Here is a 14,933-nt window from a genome sequence, read left to right on the forward strand (position 1 = left end):
GAAAAATCCCAAGTCTTTTTACACGTACATAAAAAGCAAGTGGGTAGCCATGGAAAGGGTTGGCCCACTGAAGGATAGGCAAGGGAATCTATGTGTGGAGCCAGAGGAAATGGGCGAGGTACTAAATGAATACTTTGCATCAGTATTCACCAAAAAGAAGGAATTGGTAGATGTTCAGTCTGGAGAAGGGTGTGTAGATAGCCTGGGTCACATTGAGATCCAAAAAGACGAGGTGTTGGGCGTCTTAAAAAATATTAAGGTAGATAAGTCCCCAGGGTCTGATGGGATCTACCCCATAATACTGAAGGAGGCTGGAGAGGAAATTGCTGAGGCCTTGACAGAAATCTTTGGATCCCATCAGGTGATGTCCCGGAGGACTGGAGAATAGCCAATGTTGTTCCTCTATTTAAGAAGGGTAGCAAGGATAATCCAGGGAACTACAGGCTGGTGAGCCTTACTTCAGTGGTAGGGAAATTACTGGAGAGAATTCTTTGAGACAGGATCTACTCCCATTTGGAAGCAAATGGACGTATTAGTGAGAGGCAGCATGGTTTTGTGAAGGGGAGGTTGTGTTTCACTAACTTGATAGAGTTTTTCGAGGAGGTCACAAAGATGATTGGTGCAGATAGGGTAGTGGATGTTGTCAATATGGACTTCAGTAAGGCCTTTGACAAGGTCCCTCATGGTAGACTAGTACAAAAGGTGAAGTCACACGGGATCAGGGGTGAGCTGGCAAGGTGGATACAGAACTGGCTAGGTCATAGAAGGCAGAGAGTAGCAATGGAAGGATGCTTTTATAATTGGAGGGCTGTGACCAGTGGTGTTCCGCAGGGATCAGTGCTGGGACCTTTGCTGTTTGTAGTATATATAAATGATTTGGAGGAAAATGTAACTGGTCTGATTAGTAAGTTTGCAGACGACACAAAGGTTAGTGGAATTGCGGATAGCGATGAGGACTGTCAGAGGATACAGCAGGATTTAGATTGTTTGGAGACTTGGGCGGAGAGATGGCAGATGGAGTTTAATCCAGACAAATGTGAGGTAATGCATTTTGGAAGGTCTAATGCAGGTAGGGAATATACAGTGAATGGTAGAACCCTCAAGAGTATTGAAAGTCAGAGAGATCTAGGAGTACAGGTCCACAGGTTACTGAAAGGGGCAACACAGGTGGAGAAGGTAGTCAAGAAGGCATACGGCATGCATGCCTTCATTGGCCGGGGCATTGAGTATAAGAATTGGCAAGTCATGTTGCAGCTATATAGAACCTTAGTTCGGCCACACTTGGAGTATAGTGTTCAATTCTGGTCGCCACACTACCAGAAGGATGTGGAGGCTTTAGAGAGGGTGCAGAAGAGATTTACCAGAATGTTGCCTGGTATGGAGGGCATTAGCTATGAGGAGCAGTTGAATAAACTCGGTTTGTTCTCACTGGAACGACGGAGGTTGAGGGCCGACCTGATAGAGGTCTACAATATTATCAGGGGCATAGACAGAGTGGATAGTCAGAGGCTTTTCCCCAGGGTAGAAGGGTCAATTACTAGGGGGCATTGGTTTAAGGTGAGAGGGGCAACGTTTAGTGTAGATGTACGAGGCAAGTTTTTTACACAGAAGGTAGTGGGTGCCTGGAACTCGTTACCGGAGGAGGTGTTGGAAGCAGGGACGATAGTGACATTTAATGGGCATCTTGACAAATACATGAATAGGATGGGAATAGAGGGATACGGACCCAGGAAGTGTAGAAGATTGTAGTTTAGTCGGGCAGGATGGTCGGCACGGGCTTGGATGGCCGAAGGGCCTGTTCCTGTGCTGTACATTTCTTTGTTCTTTGTTCTTTGTTCTTATCCACCCTTTATGAGCATTTATATCTCTCGAGCGGGAACATGGTGTGCATGCCATGCGTAGCTTTGTATCATGGCCAACAGACGCACAGAACTTCCTTTAATCTCCCACTCTGACTATGAGGCCCACAGAGCACTAGAACTTCTGTTAATTTCTCATCCTGACCTCTTGGCATATAACTGTCTTTCACTCAGCTCTCTGGCTCTTTAATGATTGACCACAAGACTGTTTCCCTCCTTCCCCCCCTTCCCCACCCCCATGAGTCTCTGCAGACTGATTCTTCTTGTGCAAGCCTTCACTCTGCACACACCATTCAAGAGTCTCTGTGAAAACCTCCCCTCTTGTTTCACACTAAATGCTCCACCACCCCCTCCTGTTGCACTGTAGAGCCTGTGAGGATCTCTTCCCTTTCATGCAAATCAAATCCCATCCACTCCTTTCTGCATTCGATCTCCAACCCTTTTAAACGCAAGATCACTTTTCGAATCTAAATGCAGCACAAGATCTGCTCTTAAAAATTTGACTTATCTAAAAACCCCAAAATAACACTCACCTATTCCTCGTGTGACACCCATGCTTGCACATTATCAGTGAGTGCTGTGAAGTCTGGATCATACTTTGAGATGGTCAGTCACATACAGTCCATCAGATGGGCATTTGTGAGGCAAGTGTGATACTTGGACTTGATGCTTTTCATCACAGAGGTATGTGGAGCCAAAGTAGGCCTCACCTACAATGCACAGGATGTCAAAAGAGGGAATTTCTCTCTGTCTACAGGTCCCCAAAAGTCGTTGTCCCTTGACCTAGCTTTCAGACCTCTGTCATTTTGCATGGTGATGATTTCCATGTCAAGTCCACTGCTTGGTTCAAGCACCTGATGAAATTGCGCTGTCAGTTCTCCAATGTCCACTTGAAGAAAAGGATTTGAGACAAACGTAATGATTTGTTCCATCTTGTCTAACTCCTGAAATTGTCTGTTGAATTCCTCTTCCGATTTGTTCAGGTGGTGACGAAATTTGTTTGGATGGAACTCTTTCCATTTGACCTGTTGTTGGATTTTCTCCAGATTTGGGAAGTGCTCAGTAATTTTGCTCCTTAACTGAGAGGACCACAAGCCTAATTTCAATTTGGACACATTCACGGCTGTCGACGAAGTATGGCGGCGCTGGACGCTGTCCGTACGCCCTCTCTCTCTCTCAGCAGCCACCGCGCCAGGTTCACGATTTGTGAGAGCACACATGGACCGCGCCGTTGGGAACTCGGCCCATCGGAGGCGGAGCATCGCGGCTGGCCCCACTAATGATATGCGAACGGTGTTGCAACTACGCGCGGCATGCGTCACATTGACAGCGTTTTCGAGGTTGCGGAGCACCGGGATTCAGCGTCGAACTGGCGCCTGCCGCGATTTCAGCGTCGGGGCCTATTCTTCACCCGATCGCACGCCCCGATTTCAGCGTCGGCTAACGGAGAATCCCGCCCCTCATTTCTTCATTGAAGATAGGTGACAATTTCAGGAATCAGTTCGAAAAATATCTGGAGGACCTTTCCTTGACTTAAGCACCTCACATCTGCATGAGGGATTAGTTCACCGTAGGTGGCATCAAGCTCGTGAAGTAACGATTTGAGCAAGCGATGTGGCACGATTGAACTGCCGAACTTGATAACAACTGTCATTGCATGAGAAATGTCAATAGCCCTTGCTCGCTAGCACTTGTTTGACAAAGGAGGGGAATTCAGGAACATTTCTGTGAAGTGCAACAAAGCCTCCATTGACACCCAGCATTGACGGCTTACCATCGGTTGTGCTTGAAACCAAATGCTGGGTTCTCCGGGGCTATATCCGGAGGATCCGTTTTACGTGGGAAAAATCGGCGCGACCCCAGCACCGATCTCCCGACCGGTGAGGGGCTAGCAACCACGCCACGTAAAACGCACAGACTTCCTGATATAAACGCGGAGAATTGCCGGGTCCGTGGCCGCGCATGCACACAGCGACAACCTGCAGCGGTCGCGCCATACAATATGGTGCCAGCCGCACGTGGACCCTACCTGCCAGATAGTACCCCCCTAGACACCCTCTCACCACCCCTGGCCACCCCCCACCAGTCTCCCCAGCCCCCACAGAAGTGCCCAGCCAACAGCACGGCTCCCGTCTGACTGTGGTGGCATTGGGCACAGTCCGCGGCCGCCACGCTGGGTTCACAACCACTGAAAGCACTCGTGCCCCACGCGGTCGGGAACTCGGCCCATCAAGGGCGGAGCATCGGGGGAGGGCCTTCAGGTAACATCCTGAGACCATACCAACGGCATGCGGCGTACTCCTCGATGATGCTGTTTTGGAGGGGACGGAGCATCCAAAAACAGGCGGCGCCCCCGATTCGGTTGTAAAAAGGGATTCTCCGCACAATCGCCAATCATGAAATCAGCATCGGCAAACGGAGAATCAGGCCCCAGGTTCTTCATCGCAATGTTTTGCTCAATCACATGCCTTTTGAATTTGTTGTAGACATCCTCGCCTCTTCTCTTTGAGTGACAAAGAAGTGGGATAGCCCTCCTTTGTTGCTGAGTCTTTGAATGTCTTGCAAATTAAAATAGTCAGCTGGACCGTATCCGTCAAGTCTACTGATTCATCAAACTGCAATGGGAAACGGTCAAAGTCTGATAGGTCCTAGTATATTTGCTGAGACATGTTCTTGGACAACAAGTCCACCCTTCTGGCGACTGTTAACACGCCAAGCGACATGCTCTTGATGGCTGTCATCATTTCATCTTTGCTGTTCAAGTTTTTAAACAACGTGTCAACAACACCCATCATCGCCTCCTTGATAATTTTGCCATTGGCGAATGGTTTCTTATGTTTTGCCAGCAGATGGCAAATGCAAAAGAAGCCTCTTTACTCACCTTGCCTTTCGTTACAGGTTTTGAAAAGAGTGAATGTTGAGCTTTACCTCCCCAACTTTCTTCATCCGAGTTGTGCTGTTTAAAGGGAAATTTTCTTGAAATTTTGCATGCAATGTCTTGTGATGCCATTCAAAATTACCTCCTTTACAACATAGAACATAGAACATTACAGCGCAGTACAGGCCCTTCGGCCCTCGATGTTGTGCCGACCTGTGAAACCACTCTAAAGCCCATCTACACTATTCCCTAATTGCCCATATGTCTATCCAATGACCATTTGAATGCCCTTAGTGTTGGCGAGGCCCTTACTGTTGCAGGCAGGGCATTCCACGCCCTTACTACTCTCTGAGTAAAGAACCTACCTCTGACATCTGCCCTATATCTATCTCCCTTCAATTTAAAGCTATGTCCCCTCGTGCTAGACATCACCATCTGAGGAAAAAGGCTCTCACTGTCCACCCTATCTAATCCTCTGATCATCTTTTATGCCTCAATTAAGACACCTCTTAACCTTCTTCTCTCTAACAAAAACAGCCTCAAGTCCCTCAGCCTTCCCTCATAAGACCTTCCCTCCATACCAGGCAACATCTGGTAAATCTCCTCTGCACCCTTTCCAATGCTTCCACATCCTTCCTATAATGCGGCGACCAGAATTGCACGCAATACTCCAAATGAGGCCGCACCAGAGTTTTGTACAGCTGCAACATGACCTCATGGCTCCAAAACTCAATCCCTCTACCAATAAACGCTAACACACCATACACCTTCTTAACAACCCTCTCAACTTTCAGGGATCTATGTACATGGACACCGAGATCTCTCTGCTCATCCACACTACCAAGAATCTTACCATTAGCCCAGTACTCTGTCTTCCTGTTATTCCTTCCAAAATGAATCACCTCACACTTTTCTGCATTAAACTCCATTTGCCACCTCTCAGTCCAGTGCTTATCTATGTCCCTCTGTAACTTGTAACATCCTTCCGCACTGTCCACAACTCCACACAACTTTAGTGTCATCTGCAAATTTACTCACCCATCCTTCTACGCCCTCCTCCAGGTCATTTATAAAAATGACAAACAGCAGTGGCCCCAAAGCAGATCCTTGTGGTTCACCACTAGGAACTGGACTCCAGTCTGAACATTTCCCATCAATCACCACTCTTTGTCTTCTTCCAGCTAGCCAATTTCTGATCCAAACTGCTAAATCACCCTGAATCCCATGCCTCCGTATTTTCTGCAGTAACTCTCGAGCACCCTAAATGAACCTTCATGTCTCATCTTTACATAAGCCTCCTTCTTCCTCTTGACAAGTGTTTCGACTGCTTTAGTAAACCACGGTTCCCTCGCTCGACCACTTCCTCCCTGCCTGACAGGTACATACTTATCAAGGATACGCAGTAGCTGTTCCTTGAACAAGCTCCACATTTCCATTGTGCCTATCCCCTGCAAGTTTTCCTCTCCATCCGATGCATCCTAAGTCTTGCCTTATCGCATCATAATTGCCTTTCCCCAAGATATAACTCTTGCCCTGCGGTATATACCTATCCCTTTCCATCACTAAAGTAAACGTAATCGAATTGTGGTCACTATCACCAAAGTGCTCACCTACCTCCAAATCTAACACCTGTCCTGGTTCATTACCCAGTACCAAATCCAATATGGCCTCGCCTCTCGTTGGCCTATCTACATACTGTGTCAGGAAACCCTCCTGCACACATTGGACAAAAACAGACCCATCTAAAGTACTCGAACTATAGCGTTTCCAGTCAATATTTGGAAAGTTAAAGTCCCCCATAACCACTACCCTGTTGCTTTCGCTCCTATCCAGAACCATCTTTGCAATCCTTTCCTCTACATCTCTGGAACTTTTTGGAGGCCTATAGAAAACTCCTAATAGGGTGACCTCTCCTTTCCTGTTTCTAACCTCAGCCCATACTACCTCAGTAGACGAGTCCTCATCAAACATCCTTTCTGCCACCGTAATACTGTCCTTGACTAACAATGCCACCCCTCCCCCTCTTTTACCACCTTCCCTGAGCTTACTGAAATATCTAAACCCCGGCACCTGCAACAACCATTCCTGTCCCTGCTCTATCCATGTCTCCGAAATGGCCACAACATCGAAGTCCCAGGTACCAACCAAGTTCATCCGGATGCTCCTGGCATTGAAGAAGACACACTTTAAACCACCTTCCTGCCTGCTGGTACACTCCTGCAACTTTGAAACCTTACTCATGACCTCACGACTCTCAACCTCCTGTATGCTGGAGCTACAATTCAAGTTCCCAAGCCCCTGCTGAACTAGTTTAACCCCCCCAAAGAGCATTAGCAAATTTCCCCCCCAGGATATTGGTACCCCTTTGGTCTAGGTGTAGACCATCCCGTTTGTAGAGGTCCCACCGACCCCAGAATGAGCCCCAATTATCCAGAAATCTGAAACCCTCCCTCCTGCACCATTCCTGTAGCCACGTGTTCAACTCCTCTCTCCCTATTCCCCGTCTCGCTAGCACGTGGCACGGGTAACAACCCAGAGATAATAACTCTGTTTGTCCTAGATCTAAGTTTCCACCCTAGCTCCCTGAATTCCTGCCTTACATCCCTATCCCTTTTCCTACCTCTGTCTTTGGTACCTTTGTGGACCACGATTTGGGGCTGCTCCCAACTCCCCCCTACTCAAGGCTTCAATCTGTTGGCAAATGAGACAAATAGTCTTGCCTTTGACATTATTCAAAACACATTTGTTTTTCCATTCCTGGTGAAAATGATAGGTTTTTGCCTTCTTGGAGGCCTCTGACTCCTCGCTCATCATTTTATCTTCAACCGGCTTATTCCAAGTTTTGGTGCCTGCACATATCTCTTTGCCGGAGTCCTGCATATTTTTGACGTTGTTTCGCTCATTATTACGAGAAATCCTGAGTCTTGTACAATTGGGTGCAGTTTGGTAGGCAATGGCAATCAATAATTCGAGACCCCAGGATCGACCTGCTGATTGTAATTGACTATTTGAGACCACTGCCCTTTTGTGCCTGCATTCTGCTGCTATGTGTCAGGCTCCAGCTTCCCCTCCAAGCCACAACCCTCAAGATCCCCTCAGAGCTACACATCATTCTGACTTGGAATTATATTGCCATTCCTTCAATGTCATTGGATCAAAATCCTGAAATTCCATTTCTAACAGCACAGTGGGTGTCTCTGCAACAGATAGACTGCAGTGGTTGAAGAAGATTGCTCACCGCCATCTTCTCAAGGGCAATTGGGGATGCGCAATGAATTCTGGCCTTGCCAGTGACACTCACGTCCATGAAGGAATTAAAAGAATTGGCCTGAATTTTCAGGATGGCGAGCACTCAGCACCGGCCATCCTGAGAGTCGGACGGGAATGTGTCCTGTTGACACGGACATGCCCGCTGCCATTTTACACTTTGTTCCCTTAACCGGCTCTGCTCTACAGTGGGCAATCTCAGCATCTCCCATCTCTCCACAGACCCAGCCACTCTGGTAAAATCATGTTTGTTTTGATGTACCCTGCAGCTTTGTCATCTCATTGGTTTTAATATAGACTCGGGACTGCTTCAAGGACATCAACCAAACTTTCCTTGAATCCACACTTGGGTTGCCAGGCAACAAAATGCAACAACTCAATAATGTGAGTGGAACAGTGGCGAACTTGATATCACACTGAAAGCAAAGCACATATCCATTGTAACGATCCAATTGTGTTATTTTATTGTGAAACTCGGGCTAAAGCCCATGGTGCAGGTACCTTCTGAGATTAGTACAAAAGTTGAGGTAAATCATTGACATCAGGCTTGGACTCACAGCCTGGTAGTTTGGAAGAGCAATGGTAGATTGAGGGCTACCATCGATTTCAGGTCTTGAATAACCGAACAGGCGCTGGAGTGTGGCGACTAAAGGGTTTTTCACAGTAACTTCATTGCAACGTTAATATAAGCCTACCTCTGACACTAATAAAGATTATTATTATAATGAGCTTAAATCGGAGATGGTTTGGCTGATTCTTGATTGCAGTTTGCAAAAGCAGTCAACCTGCTTTGAATGAAGGGGAAGAAACAGGGTGGTGCACAGTGTGTGTGATATCAAGGCCCAAATGATTTAATGTCAGCTTGGCATTTTCCATTCTGCGTCTCGGACAGTCATTGAAGCCTGACTTGGTATCTGCTTGACTTACTGTCTGAGTCTTTTATTTTTGGTTTCAGATTCCCAGCACTAGCCACTGTTTGGTCTAATGCTTTTTAAAAAAAATTCCAATTCAGGGCAATTTAGCGAGGTCAATCCACCTATCCCGCACATCTTTGGGTTCTGGGGGTGAGACAGGGAGAATGTGCAAACTTCACATGGAAAGTGACCCGGGTCCGGGATCGAGCCCAGGTCCTCGGGGCCTTGAGGCAGCAGCGCGAACCACTGCGCCACCGTGCCGCCCCCTGTTTGCTCTAATGATATTGTGGGTCTTGCTAACACACTGGTAACTGACAGGTTCATTCGCTTGTCTTTCATTCGTATTTTGGAAACAGTGTCTGTGTGATATAATTCTGCTCTGCAGAACCAGGAAAAACAATTTATTGAAAGTATTTTTCGTGTAAGGACACACTTCATAGCACACGACATGTCTTTTACAGCAATGGAAGGATTGAGATGATGCCTGTGGAGCAAGCAAATATTACTGAGGCTTTGCCGCAAGACTTGTCCCTTACTACATAAATAAGCTAATTTTCTCCCCAGTTAAAGAGGAAGGTTCAGTATTATTGACAATTTCATCTCTGATTTTTAGATAATAAAGAGTTATGATCATAATAATTTATTTATTTGAGTGCAAAATATCTCAGTGAATTTCATACAGCAAATGCAGGGGCAATCGTGCCTGATTTGTAACAACAATGGATCAGAAACAGCAATGAGAGGAAAAGCCTTTGGTGGTATTGGTTGGGGAGGAATGTTAACCTGGACTCGGAGTGAACCCTCTGCTCTTATTCAAATGGCGCCACAGAATCTGCTGGGGGCCAGCAACTTTCCTGGAGGATTGTATGGCTGGAGGAGTTTATAGATGTCATGATATGCAGACACACACATAATGAAATACAGACAAGCAGCTAATGGACACAGAGAACAGGACATGACCAATAAGCAGGCAGGACACTCAGGGGTGGGATCTGACTATAAAAGACACGAGACACTCACATTCCGCCTCCTTCCACTGATGAACATCTAGAGAGTCGGTCAAGGGTGTTGTTACAATCCCACACCTCCACCACGTGGCTAAGAGCCAGTCTGGTTCAGTCAGACAGAGTAACCACACTTAAGTTAGCAGAGAGTCGAACTCACAGAGAACTGTGCTAACTGTGCTATTAGTTCAATAAACCTGATTGAACTAACTTCAAGGTCTGGAGTATCTTTCTGATCTATGCTGCATCCAGTTGCAGCCAGTGTTAGACCAGTGTACCTAACACGACATGATACCAGGAGACTACTAATTTAAGGTGGCTTACCTCAGTCCGTTCCGTGACGACCAACAAATGTATCCCGGCACCATGGAGAAGATTCAGGCTCCTCACCAGCTCAGGACCTCTGGCAATCTCAGTGCCACCTGGCGGATATTCAAGCAAATGTTTCTGCTGTACATCGAAGCCTCAGACCTCGAGGGTGCGTCTGCTTCAAGAAAGATCATGCTTCTCCTCTCAACAGCGGGTGATCAAGCCATCGAACTCTTCAACTCGTTTAACTTCACCAAAGGCCAGGGCAAGACAAAGTTTCAGACCACCCTGGACAAGTTCGATAGTCACTGTGAAGTGGACACCAATGAAATCTTCAAGTGCTACATATTCAAACAACGTCTTCAAGGTGAAGATGAATCTTTCAATGCCTTCTTAACTAGCCTCCGCCTGCTAGCGCTGTCCTGCAATTTTGGTGATATTGCTGACTCCATGATCAGAGACCAAATCGTGTTTGGAGTTCACTGTGATCCTCTGAGAAAGCAGCTCTTAAAAATCAAGCATATGACCCTGCCAGTCGCGATTGAAACATGTACAGTGCATGAGCACGCAAAAAAATCGCTATTCCCAATACAAATCGGCTGAAAATGAGTAACTTGCCTCCCACGAGGCAGTGAATGTGCAGGCCATCTCCTGGATGCAGCGCCTCAGCATTGAAGACAGTGGCCATCTTGCACGCTTTTCCCGGACCCCCACGCATGCGCGATGTGAACGGGATAACGAAACGGCCGACACCCACACTGTGCAGGTGCAGACGTCTGCCGACCGCACTGCGCATGTGCGACAACGTACACCGCGTCACAGCGCCGACGTCATGACGTGCCCGAACTGTGGCAACGCCCACTTAAAAGGACACTGCCCTGCAAGAGGCAGGCGATGTTTAAACTGCGGGAAGCCTGGACACTTAGCAGCCTTGTGCAGGTCTTCACCATCAGTCAGAGGCCAGCGTTCCCAATTCCGACAACGGCGCGTTCAGAGTGTGAAACGACGATTACAGGATTCTGATCCTGGCAGCACAACGGATCCAGAGGGCGAGTGCCTGGAGTCAGCCTACCGAGTGGGCAGTATTACCTCACGTGAACATACCACACCCAACTCATCTCGCATTCAGTCCATCCTCGCTGTGGATTCTGCGGACGAATGGCGTGCGGAGATGCAGGTCAACCACTGCTCCATCCAGTTCAAGCTGGACACAGGTGCTTCTGCCAACCTCCTCTCACAGGCAGACTTCAAACGCATCAAGAAACCTCCCCAAGGTCCTTCCAGTAGCCTGCCAGCTCCTGGACTATAACGGTAATGCCATCACGGCACTGGGGTCCTGCCACCTACTCGTCTCCAACCGGAGTACCCATGCACGGCTAAGGTTTGAAATTGTCAAGCCGGACAGGGCATCCCTACTGGGCGCGCATGCCTGCAAAAATCTAAACCTGGTGCAGCGGGTTTATTCAACGACATCCTCAACGTGGATCTTCAAGCTGGCATTGATGACATCCTCGCTCAGTATCCAGATGTGTTTGACTGGATGGGCACTTTGCCGTATCGGTACAAGATCCTACTGCGATTTGATGCCAAGCCAGTGGTCCAAGCACCACGCCGGGTCACGGCCCTGCTGAAGGAGCGCCTGAAGGAACAGCTCAAGGAGCTGCAGCAGCAGGGGACCATTTCCAGGGTAACCGAACCGACTGACTGGGTCAGCTCGTTGGTGGTGGTTAAAAAACCCTCTGGAGACCTGCGCATCTGCATTGATCCCAAGGATCTCAACCAGAATATAATGCGTGAACACTACCTCATCCAGAAGCAGGAGGAACTCACCAGTGAGGTGGCACATGCATGTTTTTTCACCAAGTTAGATGTCACATGGATTCTGGCAAATCCAGCTGGATGAGTCCAGCAGAAGGCTCTGCACCTTCAACACACCGTTTGGGAGGTCCTGCGATAACCGTATGCCATTCGGCACCATCTCGGCATTGGAGATATTTCATCGCATCATGGAGCAGATGATGGAGGGCATCGAAGGGGTTCGTGTGTACGTGGACGACGTCATCATATGGTCCACGACCCCTGAGGAGCATGTTTCCCGTCTCCAGCAAGTTATTCGCCGTGTCCACGCCAATGGCCTGAAGCTGAATGGGGCCAAATGTTGCTTTGGCATGACGACACTCAAGTTCCTAGGAGACCAGGGGTGAAATTCTCCGGTATCGGTGCGATGTCCGCCGACTGGCGCCCAAAATGGCGCAAATCAGTCGGGCATCGCGCCACCCCAAAGGTGCGGAATGCTCCGCATCTTTGGGGGCCGAGCCCCAACCTTGAGGGGCTAGGCCCGCGCCGGCCGAATTTCCGCCCCGCCAGCTGGCGGAAAAGGCCTTTGGTGCCCCGCCAGCTGGCGCGGAAATGACATCTCCGGGCGGCGCATGCGCGGGTTCGTCAGCGGCCGCTGACGGCATACCCGTGCATGCGGAGTGGAGGGAGTCTCTTCCGCCTCCGCCATGGTGGAGATCGTGGCGGAGGCGGAAGGGAAAGAGTGCCCCCACGGCACAGGCCCGCCCGCAGATCGGTGGGCCCCGATCGCGGGCCAGGCCACCGTGGGGGCACCCCCCGGGGCCAGATCGCCCTGCGCCCCCCCCAGGACCCCGGAGCCCGCCTGCGCCGCCTTGTCCCTCCGGTAAGGTAGGTGGTTTAATTTACGCCGGCGGGACAGGCATTTTAGCGGCGGGACTTCGGCCCATCCGGGCCGGAGAATCACTGGGGGAGGGGGGCCCGCCAACCGGCGCGGCGCGATTCCCGCCCCCGCCGAATAGCCGGTGGTGAGGAATTCGGCGACCGGCGGGGGCGGGATTTTTCCCACATAAAACGGCACGGATCTTCCGGACATAGCCTGAAAATCGGAGAATCCAGCCCCATGAAGGGTTTTGAATACAGGTTGAGAGTTTTAATTTTGAGACTTTGCTAGGTTGGATGTCTATAACTGCAATGTCACTGCTGACAGTGGATAAGCGAGGGATAATTTGTTTTCATGTAATACATTGCTATTTGTGGAATGCCAGTTGGCACTCAGGGAGTTAATGAAGGATAACTGAGAGCCATGATTGGCATGGGGTTTTCTGTGACATTATCTCTGCTGGCAAAGCAATTTCATTCTCTCGGCAGGTGGCAAACTGTGGAAAACAAAAAATGCATCTACTTATCAAGGTACTGCTGGATATCTCGCAATAATGCTGTGAGCATGTCAAAATATTTCTGGAGCATTAAGCGTAGCCTTGTGCTTACTGTTTGTGAAAGAATATTTCAGAATTAGTTTCGTTTCAATCATTTATTTTTGTTAAGTGCTTCCAGAGTCTGCGAGGCGCTAGCTCTTGTGAATAAAATATTGGCCCCTTACGAGAATTGAGAGATGCTTTTGCTGCCAAGGATGCGATAATTCATGCAAGGCAATAAAAATAAATTAATAATTAAACAAAATAAGTTACTGCATTCTGCTGTGTTCCAGACAGTAGCTGCAAGTAATGCAGCTCAAGCGAAACAACACTGTAGGAGGAGCCACTCTACTCTGAAATCGGCATGTAGGCAACTTTGTATCAGCACATTTATATTGTCAAAGGTGCCATCCTTTGGGTGAGCCTTTAGATCTTGACCTGTTCCACTGGTTCAGGAGCTATTCAAGGAAGGACAAGATGTTGTCCTGATGTCATGGCCAACAATTTTCCTTCAGCCAGTGCTGTCAGAAGGGCACTAGCTGTTTCTGGGTCTTGTAGAAAGCGAAATGGCTTTTGTCTCGGTGACATACTTCAAAGTTGTTCATTAAATTTAAAGTGTTTTGAGGCTTTGGTGGGAGACGTCACAAGACATGAGGTAGGTGCAAGTCTTTCTTCCTTTACATTTCACTCTTCATCCAGTACTGTTAGTATTGGGGACAGTGCTGCGTGTTGCAACCCTGATACCTTTCACCGACATCGACAAAATACACATGCCATTAAAAAAAGATATAACTAGCTCGTATCTGAGTCCCATATGGATAATCCACCATATATAGATTCAGTGTGATTTACCACAAACATCTGTATATCCCATTCAGAAATTAGCTCGAACCTAAGCCAGCAACAGAGAAAAGATTCAGGTGCTCTTGGTGACTGGAAGAATTTATTCAGTCATCCATTACTTCATGGCTAATAATAACTATCGATTTTTCATTTAACAGATGACACAAATGTAGGGGGGGGGTGAAATGTAAAGAAAGTGAGACAGAGCATGTGTTAGGGTCTAATCGATCAAATATCCTGTCAGTACATAGCCATGGAATACAGAGGCACAGCTCGCAGTAAACTACTGAACACATCCCAGGCTTGGTTTTTCCTTATTAAGGATTGTTTAAGAGGAGAAATGATAAGATTCAAGATGGATTCCGAGATTGTAGACCTGTGCAAGGTTGATGCCGGGATTGCAGACCTATGCAAAATGGATTCCGGGATTGCAGACCTATGCAACTAGGATTCCGGGATTACAGACATATGTAAGGTGGATGCCAGGATTACAGACATATGTAAGGTGGATGCCAGGATTACAGACATATGTAAGGTGGATGCCAGGATTACAGACCTATGCAACGTGGATTCTGGGATTACAGACCTATGAAAGGTGGATGCCATTATTACAGACCTATGCAAGGTTGATGCCGGGATTGCAGACA

General features: G+C 48.1%; 1 long non-coding RNA gene across 1 annotated transcript in view; it reads left to right on the top strand.

The window, feature by feature from the left end:
* The first annotated feature begins 13,909 nt into the window (after nt 1–13,909).
* The window catches only part of LOC140393584 (uncharacterized), a 46,012-nt gene continuing 44,988 nt past the window's right edge, over nt 13,910–14,933 (top strand). The window contains exon 1 of the long non-coding RNA XR_011935679.1: nt 13,910–14,098. This is a non-coding gene — a long non-coding RNA (uncharacterized lncRNA). The remainder of the gene's footprint in view (nt 14,099–14,933) is intronic.

Source organism: Scyliorhinus torazame, chromosome 17 (assembly GCF_047496885.1).
Source record: "Scyliorhinus torazame isolate Kashiwa2021f chromosome 17, sScyTor2.1, whole genome shotgun sequence".
NCBI lineage: Eukaryota > Metazoa > Chordata > Chondrichthyes > Carcharhiniformes > Scyliorhinidae > Scyliorhinus > Scyliorhinus torazame.